The sequence below is a fragment of the Gigantopelta aegis genome, chromosome 11 (assembly GCF_016097555.1).
Source record: "Gigantopelta aegis isolate Gae_Host chromosome 11, Gae_host_genome, whole genome shotgun sequence".
In the NCBI taxonomy this organism is placed as follows: Eukaryota; Metazoa; Mollusca; class Gastropoda; order Neomphalida; family Peltospiridae; genus Gigantopelta; species Gigantopelta aegis.
Window position 1 is genome coordinate 9,277,916 of NC_054709.1, and position 10,979 is coordinate 9,288,894.

Below are 10,979 nucleotides of genomic sequence, written 5' to 3' on the forward strand. Positions count from 1 at the left end.
AGGAACACCACTGTATAAAGTATATTGCCTTAACGACGAAGTAGCATGACTTGATACTATATATAGAATGTGCGACAGAACACCTGTTAACAAGATACCCCAACGTCAGTCTACGTTTGATCCATATTTAGATAACCAGCCAAGAGAGCCAAACGCTACAGAAGTACGCAGTTCTCAGTGTTCTAAGTTAGCAAAACTTTCAACAGACTACAATGAGTTGGCTGTTTGTTAATGTTTTATTTGCACTTGCTGTTGAGGGTAAGTCTTCCTTTAAACTGTAATTATGTTTAATGTTTGAATAAGAAATACAATGTGTAAACTTAACTAGGTAGTCATATGTATAGGGCATGCTAACATTATGTGATAAGCTGTCACTTACAGTAGTGCTGCAACGATAAACCGCGATAACGTTTTGCTATGGCGATTGTTAGGCACCACACCACTATTTGTCGTGTTGTTACTTGTCCGGTTTAGGAAGTAGTTCCTCACTGAAAAAAAGAAGCAAAATTCAGAAATGCCTTTTAAAATAATTAGCTGATGATTATAAGTAGGTTGATCTCTGTAGTACTTAAATAGGCCATTGGTTTGATATTACTTGTCATTTTTAGGACTAACTGTTAACATCTGTGCAAGTGGTAAACTGCCATTTGTAAGTGGAGCATTTGGTCTGAACCTTATCTTGGTTAACTTTTATTGCATGGCAAAAAGCATATCCAAGGAGTAGAACCAATGAAGCATCGCCAACTATACGTAACATCTGTCGGTCAAAACAATTCGTGTAAAAATATGTAAGCATAATATTGACGTTTGTAAGAGTTGTAATAGAACTTAAAGTATACAGTATACTATTAAAATACTTGCAATTCGTCATGTTCTAGGCAACTATCTGTTAGACCTTCAGTACTTGGCATAAATCTCGAGTTATCAAGTTTGATTATCACATACGTATAATGGACGATTTCGCGGAGTAGCAATCTTATTTAATAAAAATTTTAGTTACAAAATACACAATTCGTTTGCAGATAACGATGGCAACGTTCTGATTATAGATGTTACAATTAAAGACTTTCTATTTACTCTTGTTAACTTATATGGACCTAACACAGATGAACCTTATTTTTATTCAAACATTACATATAAAATTAGACCTTTCAGGAATAAGTATTACATAATTGTTGGAGATTTCAATGTTGTTTTACAAAATTCACTTGACGCCCACAACTATCAAACAAAAAACGACCCTCGGGCCAGAGAAAAAGTTTTACAAATTGATGAGCGAGCTAGATCTAGTTGACATATAGTTTAATCATAATCCACAAGTTCAGCAATATACATGGAGAAGAAAAAATCCTATTAAGCAAGCCAGACTTGATTTTTTTTCTTCTGATCTCACAAAATTTATATTCTTTTATTAGTGACTCAAATATAATTTCCGGTTATAGATCAGTCCACTTTTTGATAAGCTTAAAATTCATCTTGACAAACCAACAAAAATCAAATACATATTGGAAATTTAATAACTCCCTTTTGGGTGACAAGGAATATGTTAAAGCTGTAAAAGAAGTAATTTTTAAGGTTGTCTAAAAATAATCTGCTAAAGGTTTTAAACAATATCACTAGAAGGTATATCTCATGAAATAAAACTCAAGATTAATGATCAGCTTCTTATGGCAACTCTTCTTATGCAGATCCGGGGTAAAACAATTTCTTATGCCTCATTTAAGAATAAAGAAAGCAAGAAACTAGAAGAAGTTTTAAATACGGAAATAAATGACTTAGAAAGTAACATAGACAATATTGACTTTGATCGCTTGGAATCAAAGAAACTGGAACTAGAAGATATAAGAAGCAAAAAGATGGAAGGCATTCTTATTCGCTCTAGAGCTAAATGGATTGATGAGGGAGAAGAAAAAAACTTTTGTTATTTAGAAAACAGGAATTTTATTAGCAAGTCAATGACAAAAATTCAATTGAAAGATGGTACTATTTCTACACGCACACGTGATATTTGTTGGGAAGCTAAGACATTTTATAAAAATCTGTTTGCATCAATATAACGTTTAATTCCTAAATATGAACTTAATTCCATGTTTTGTCAAAATACTACAATAAATAAGTTAAATGAAGATGAGGGTAAAGGTCTTGAAGGTGAAATTACTTATGATGAATGGCTAAACGTCCTAAAACATACAAAAAATAACAAAAGTCTTGGTTCTGATGGATTTACTTATGAGTTTTACACATTTTTCTTGAAAAATATTGGCATTTATTTATTAAGCTCAATAATAAAGGGATAAGGGTGGTGCTATTGTCATCATGAATACTGCTGAATATAAACAAATAGCTCTTTCCATAATTGAAGATCAGAATAATTACATAGAAATTACAGAGGGAAAATCAAACAACTTTAAACAACTTAAAACATTTATTAAACGATTTGAGGGAGAATAGGCCAAATCGGTGCCACAGGTTCGAGTCCCAGCAACGGCATGGGACAATTTGTGAGGCCAGAAAGGATTTAATTATCCCCTGCGCCAGTGCGTTAATATCTATGTATGTAATAGTCCACCTCGAGATACATACAATATATAGATATTCATACATCAATACATACTAGCCAGTGCCAGGTCTACCCTCTGTTTCATGCACGTAAGCGGGATCGACCGCGTAGTTTGTAGGCCCCATGCATATGGTTGAGTTAAAAGAGCTTCCTTTTTGTGGAAGTGTCGATAGCTCAGAGCGTATCGTGGTTAGTCTTGCAATTTGCGGGCGAATCGGTGCCACAGGTTCGAGTCCCAGCAATGGCATGGGACAATTTGTGAGGCCAGAAAGGATTTAATTATCCCCTGCGCCAGTGCGTTAATATCTATGTATGTAATAGTCAACCTCGACATACATACAATATATAGATATTCATACATCAATACATACTAGCCAGTGCCAGGTCTGCCCACTGTTTCATGCACGTAAGCGGGATCGACCGCGTAGTTTGTAGGCCCCATGCATATGGTTGAGTTAAAAGAGCTTCCTTTTTGTGGAAGTGTCGATAGCTCAGAGCGTATCGTGGTTAGTCTTGCAATTTGCGGGCGAATCGGTGCCACAGGTTCGAGTCCCAGCAATGGCATGGGACAATTTGTGAGGCAAGAAAGGATTTAATTATCCCCTGCGCCAGTGCGTTAATATCTATGTATGTAATAGTCAACCTCGACATACATAAAATATATAGATATTCATACATCAATACATACTAGCCAGTGCCAGGTCTGCCCACTGTTTCATGCACGTAAGCGGGATCGACCGCGTAGATTGTAGGCCCCATGCATATGGTTGAGTTAAAAGAGCTTCCTTTTTATGGAAGCGTCGATAGCTCAGAGCGTATCGTGGTTAGTCTTGCAATTTGCGGGCGAATCGGTGCCACAGGTTCGAGTCCCAGCAACGGCATGGGACAATTTGTGAGGCCAGAAAGGATTTAATTATCCCCTGCGCCAGTGCGTTAACATCTATGTATGTAATAGTCAACCTCGACATACATACAATATATAGATATTCATACATCAATACATACTAGCCAGTGCCAGGTCTGCCCACTGTTTCATGCACGTAAGCGAGATCGACCGCCTAGATTGTAGGCCCCATTCATATGGTTGAGTTAAAAGAGCTTCCTTTTTATGGAAGCTTCGATAGCTCAGAGCGTATCGTGGTTAGTCTTGCAATTTGCGGGCGAATCGGTGCCACAGGTTCGAGTCCCAGCAACGGCATGGGACAATTTGTGAGGCCAGAAAGGATTTAATTATCCCCTGCGCCAGTGCGTTAATACCTATGTATGTAATAGTCAACCTCGACATACATACAATATATAGATATTCATACATCAATACATACTAGCCAGTGCCAGGTCTGCCCACTGTTTCATGCACGTAAGCGGGATCGACCGCGTAGATTGTAGGCCCCATGCATATGGTTCAGTTAAAAGAGCTTCCTTTTTATGGAAGCGTCGATACCTCAGAGCGTATCGTGGTTAGTCTTGCAATTTGCGGGCGAATCGGTGCCACAGGTTCGAGTCCCAGCAACGGCATGGGACAATTTGTGAGGCCAGAAAGGATTTAATTATCCCCTGCGCCAGTGCGTTAATATCTATGTATGTAATAGTCAACCTCGACATACATACAATATATAGATATTCATACATCAATACATACTAGCCAGTGCCAGGTCTGCCCACTGTTTCATGCACGTAAGCGAGATCGACCGCCTAGATTGTAGGCCCCATTCATATGGTTGAGTTAAAAGAGCTTCCTTTTTATGGAAGCTTCGATAGCTCAGAGCGTATCGTGGTTAGTCTTGCAATTTGTGGGCGAATCGGTGCCACAGGTTGGAGTCCCAGCAACGGCATGGGACAATTTGTGAGGCCAGAAAGGATTTAATTATCCCCTGCGCCAGTGCGTTAATACCTATGTATGTAATAGTCAACCTCGACATACATACAATATATAGATATTCATACATCAATACATACTAGCCAGTGCCAGGTCTGCCCACTGTTTCATGCACGTAAGCGGGATCGACCGCGTAGATTGTAGGCCCCATGCATATGGTTGAGTTAAAAGAGCTTCCTTTTTATGGAAGCTTCGATAGCTCAGAGCGTATCGTGGTTAGTCTTGCTATTTGCGGGAGAATCGGTGCCACAGGTTCGAGTCCCAGCAACGGCATGGGACAATTTGTGAGGCCAGAAAGGATTTAATTATCCCCTGCGCCAGTGCGTTAATATCTATGAATGTAATAGTCAACCTCGACATACATACAATATATAGATATTCATACATCAATACATACTAGCCAGTGCCAGGTCTGCCCACTGTTTCATGCACGTAAGCGGGATCGACCGCGTAGATTGTAGGCCCCATGCATATGGTTGAGTTAAAAGAGCTTCCTTTTTATGGAAGCTTCGATAGCTCAGAGCGTATCGTGGTTAGTCTTGCAATTTGCGGGCGAATCGGTGCCACAGGTTCGAGTCCCAGCAACGGCATGGGACAATTTGTGAGGCCAGAAAGGATTTAATTATCCCGTGCGCCAGTGCGTTAATACCTATGTATGTAATAGTCAACCTCGACATACATACAATATATAGATATTCATACATCAATACATACTAGCCAGTGCCAGGTCTGCCCACTGTTTCATGCACGTAAGCGGGATCGACCGCGTAGATTGTAGGCCCCATGCATATGGTTGAGTTAAAAGAGCTTCCTTTTTATGGAAGCTTCGATAGCTCAGAGCGTATCGTGGTTAGTCTTGCTATTTGCGGGAGAATCGGTGCCACAGGTTCGAGTCCCAGCAACGGCATGGGACAATTTGTGAGGCCAGAAAGGATTTAATTATCCCCTGCGCCAGTGCGTTAATATCTATGAATGTAATAGTCAACCTCGACATACATACAATATATAGATATTCATACATCAATACATACTAGCCGGTGCCAGGTCTGCCCACTGTTTCATGCACGTAAGCGGGATCGACCGCGTATATTGTATGCCCCATGCATATGGTTGAGTTAAAAGAGCTTTCTTTTTATGGAAGCTTCGATAGCTCAGAGCGTATCTTGGTTAGTCTTGCAATTTGCGGGCGAATCGGTGCCACAGGTTCGAGTCCCAGCAATGGCATGGGACAATTCGTGAGGCCAGAAAGGATTTAATTATCCCCTGCGCCAGTGCGTTAATATCTATGAATATAATAGTCAACCTCGACATACATACAATATATAGATATTCATACATCAATACATACATACATATATATATATATATATATATATATATATATATATATATATATATATATATATATATATATATATATATATATATATATATATATATATATATATATATATATTATCACGGTTTTTCTTTAATAACGTTGGTGATTGATAACATAAGTGGTCTTCAGGAACATACCGATCACATCCAGGGCACTTCCACTCTACATAGACGCGGTTGTTTTCATCCCTCTTGGCGAATTATAGCACGTTGAGGCAGACCGTACATTTCCAATAGCTTTCATATATTGTGGGTATGGATTTCCTTTCTTATCTTTCTGTTGTTGCATGTGGCGCTGGAAACAAGCAGGTGATTGACACGTCTGATTACGTCTGATTACATCAGGGACAAGGCAGCTGTTTATCAGTTTCGGGACATCCCTAGATAGAACAGACTCTGCATGTGATCGAGTAGAAATGACGTGTTTTTGATGGTATCTCAGAAGTATGAGACTGTGAAGAATGAATGAATGAATGTTTAACAACACCCCAGCACGAATAATACATCGGCTATTGGGTGTCAAACTATGGTAATGCAAACAAATAAGGTGATGATCAACATCAATATAAAAAGTCAAGATTTCAATAAAAACAGTGTAAAGAACTGTGCAAAAATACAAATATCACAGATAGATACTGACTTATACTCAAAATTTCAATTTGTGCTGTATTGGCCATTATCAAAGAGAATGTTACAACCCTGCACCACGGTGAGGTTACAACACGCGCAGGGGAGAGACTGTGAAGAATCACTTTTATGTTCGCTATTCCATGAAAGTAGGGTTCCGGATCTTATGTAGTTTGGGCCGAGTCGAATTGGGGTGGCAAACTGTTATAAATTTATGTCCGAGAGTCGCACTGATGATGATGATAATTATGATGATGATGCTGATGATGATGCTGATGATGATCTGGCTTTGATTTTTAGCATCGTTTTGTGTGTTTTTATCGATATCTCGAAAGTTATTTCGTAACTACAGAAACCGATTCCTTAGCAATCAGAACATATATCGGTATTTTAATTATTAAAAATTGTGAAGATGTATTCATGAGGTATGCCATTTTGACAAATTTAGTACTGTCAGTTTGAAAATGGCGTTCATTTTGGATTTCTTAGACTCGAAATGGGTCTCTGTGGATCTTCAAATAGTTTACCACAAGGCAATTTTTTGCCAAATTACAGATTAGTATCAAGAAAGTGAACCATTGATTGGTTAAGGAATACCACTGTATAAAGTATATTGCCTTAACGACGAAGTAGAATGACTTGATACTATATATAGAATGTGCGACAGAACACCTGTTAACAAGATACCCCAACGTCAGTCTACGTTTGATCCATATTTAGATAACCAGCCAAGAGAGTCAAACGCTACAAAAGTACGCAGTTCTCAGTGTTCTAAGTTAGCAAAACTTTCAACAGACTACAATGAGTTGGCTGTCTGTTAATGTTTTATTTGCACTTGCTGTTGGGGGTAAGTCTTCCTTTAAACTGTAATTATGTTTAATGTTTGAATAAGAAATACAATGTGTAAACTTAACTAGGTAGTCATATGTATAGGGCATGCTAACCTTATGTGATAAGCTGTCACTTACAGTAGTGCTGCAACGATAAACCGCGATAACGTTTTGCATATGGCGATTGTTAGGCACCACACCACTATTTGTCGTGTTGTTACTTGTCCGGTTTAGGAAGTAGTTCCTCACTGAAAAAAAGAAGCAAAATTCAGAAATGCCTTTTAAAATAATTAGCTGATGATTATAAGTAGGTTGATCTCTGTAGTACTTAAATAGGCCATTGGTTTGATATTACTTGTCATTTTTAGGACTAACTGATAACATCTGTGCAAGTGGTAAACTGCCATTTTTAAGTGGAGCATTTGGTCTGAACCTTATCTTGGTTAACTTTTATTGCATGGCAAAAAGCATATCCAAGGAGTAGAACCAATGAAGCATCGCCAACTATACGTAACATCTGTCGGTCAAAACAATTCGTGTAAAAATATGTAAGCATAATATTGACGTTTGTAAGAGTTGTAATAGAACTTAAAGTATACAGTATACTATTAACATACTTGCAATTCGTCATGTTCTAGGCAACTATCTGTTAGACCTTCAGTACTTGGCATAAATCTCGTGTTATCAAGTTTGATTATCACATACGTACAATGGACGATTTCGCGGAGTAGCAATCTTATTTAATAAGAATTTTAGTTACAAAATACACAATTCGTTTGCAGATAACGATGGCAACGTTCTGATTATAGATGTTACAATTAAAGACTTTCTATTTACTCTTGTTAACTTATATGGACCTAACACAGATGAACCTTATTTTTATTCAAACATTACATATAAAATTAGACCTTTCAGGAATAAGTATTACATAATTGTTGGAGATTTCAATGTTGTTTTACAAAATTCACTTGACGCCCACAACTATCAAACAAAAAACAACCCTCGGGCCAGAGAAAATGTTTTACAAATTGATGAGTGAGCTAGATCTAGTTGACATATAGTTTAATCATAATCCACAAGTTCAGCAATATACATGGAGAAGAAAAAATCCTATTAAGCAAGCCAGACTTGATTTTTTTCTTCTGATCTCACAAAATTTATATTCTTTTATTAGTGACTCAAATATAATTTCCGGTTATAGATCAGTCCACTTTTTGATAAGCTTAAAATTCAACTTGACAAACCAACAAAAATCAAATACATATTGGAAATTTAATAACTCCCTTTTGGGTGACAAGGAATATGTTAAAGCTGTAAAAGAAGTAATTTTTAAGGTTGTCTAAAAATAATCTGCTAAAGGTTTTAAACAATATCACTAGAAGGTATATCTCATGAAATAAAACTCAAGATTAATGATCAGCTTCTTATGGCAACTCTTCTTATGCAGATCCGGGGTAAAACAATTTCTTATGCCTCATTTAAGAATAAAGAAAGCAAGAAACTAGAAGAAGTTTTAAATACGGAAATAAATGACTTAGAAAGTAACATAGACAATATTGACTTTGATCGCTTGGAATCAAAGAAACTGGAACTAGAAGATATAAGAAGCAAAAAGATGGAAGGCATTCTTATTCGCTCTAGAGCTAAATGGATTGATGAGGGAGAAGAAAAAAACTTTTGTTATTTAGAAAACAGGAATTTTATTAGCAAGTCAATGACAAAAATTCAGTTGGAAGATGGTACTATTTTTACACGCACACGTGATATTTGTTGGGAAGCTAAGACATTTTATAAAAATCTGTTTGCATCAATATAATTTTTAATTCCTAAATATGAACTTAATTCCATGTTTTGTCAAAATACTACAATAAATAAGTTAAATGAAGATGAGGGTAAAGGTCTTGAAGGTGAAATTACTTATGATGAATGGCTAAACGTCCTAAAACATACAAAAAATAACAAAAGTCTTCGTTCTGATGGATTTACTTATGAGTTTTACACATTTTTCTGGAAAAATATTGGCATTTATTTATTAAGCTCAATAATAAAGGGATAAGGGTGGTGCTATTGTCATCATGAATACTGCTGAATATAAACAAATAGCTCTTTCTATAATTGAAGATCAGAATAATTACATAGAAATTACAGAGGGAAAATCAAACAACTTTAAACAACTTAAAACATTTATTAAACGATTTCAGGGAGAATTGGCCGAATCGGTGCCACAGGTTCGAGTCCCAGCAACGGCATGGGACAATTCGTGAGGCCAGAAAGGATTTAATTATCCCCTGCGCCAGTGCGTTAATATCTATGTATGTAATAGTCAACCTCGACATACATACAATATATAGATATTCATACATCAATACATACTAGCCAGTGCCAGGTCTGCCCACTGTTTCATGCACGTAAGTGGGATCGACCGCGTAGATTGTAGGCCCCATGCATATGGTTGAGTTAAAAGAGCTTCCTTTTTATGGAAGCTTCGATAGCTCAGAGCGTATCGTGGTTAGTCTTGCAATTTGCGGGCGAATCGGTGCCACAGGTTCGAGTCCCAGCAACGGCATGGGACAATTTGTGAGGCCAGAAAGGATTTAATTATCCCCTGCGCCAGTGCGTTAATATCTATGTATGTAATAGTCAACCTCGACATACATACAATATATAGATATTCATACATCAATACATACTAGCAAGTGCCAGGTCTGCCCACTGTTTCATGCACGTAAGAGGGTCGACCGCGTATATTGTATGCCCCATGCATATGGTTGAGTTAAAAGAGCTTCCTTTTTATGGAAGCGTCGATGCCTCAGAGCGTATTGTGGTTAGTCTTGCAATTTGCGGGCGAATCGGTGCCACAGGTTCGAGTCCCAGCAACGGCATGGGACAATTTGTGAGGCCAGAAAGGATTTAATTATCCCCTGCGCCAGTGCGTTAATATCTATGTATGTTATAGTCAACCTCGACATACATACAATATATAGATATTCATACATCAATACATACTAGCCAGTGCCAGGTCTGCCCACTGTTTCATGCACGTAAGCGGGATCGACCGCGTAGATTGTAGGCCCCATGCATATGGTTGAGTTAAAAGAGCTTCCTTTTTATGGAAGCTTCGATAGCTCAGAGCGTATCGTGGTTAGTCTTGCAATTTGCGGGCGAATCGGTGCCACAGGTTCGAGTCCCAGCAACGGCATGGGACAATTTGTGAGGCCAGAAAGGATTTAATTATCCCCTGCGCCAGTGCGTTAATATCTATGAATGTAATAGTCAACCTCGACATACATACAATATATAGATATTCATATAATACATATAGCCAGTCATACATCACGTAAGCGGGATACATTGTAGGCCCCATGCATATATATATATATATATATATATATGTATATATGTATATATATGTATATATATATATATATATATATATATATATATATATATATATATATATATATATATATATATATATATTATCACGGTTTTTTTTTAATAACGTTGGTCATTGAAAACATAAGTGGTCTTCAGGAACATACCGATCACATCCAGGGCACTTCCACACTACATAGACGTGGTTGTTTTCATCCCTCTTGGCGAATTATAGCACGTTGAGGCAGACCGTACATTTCCAATAGCTTTCATATATTGTGGGTATGGGATTTCCTTTCTTATTTTTCTGTTGTTTCATGTGGCGCTGGAA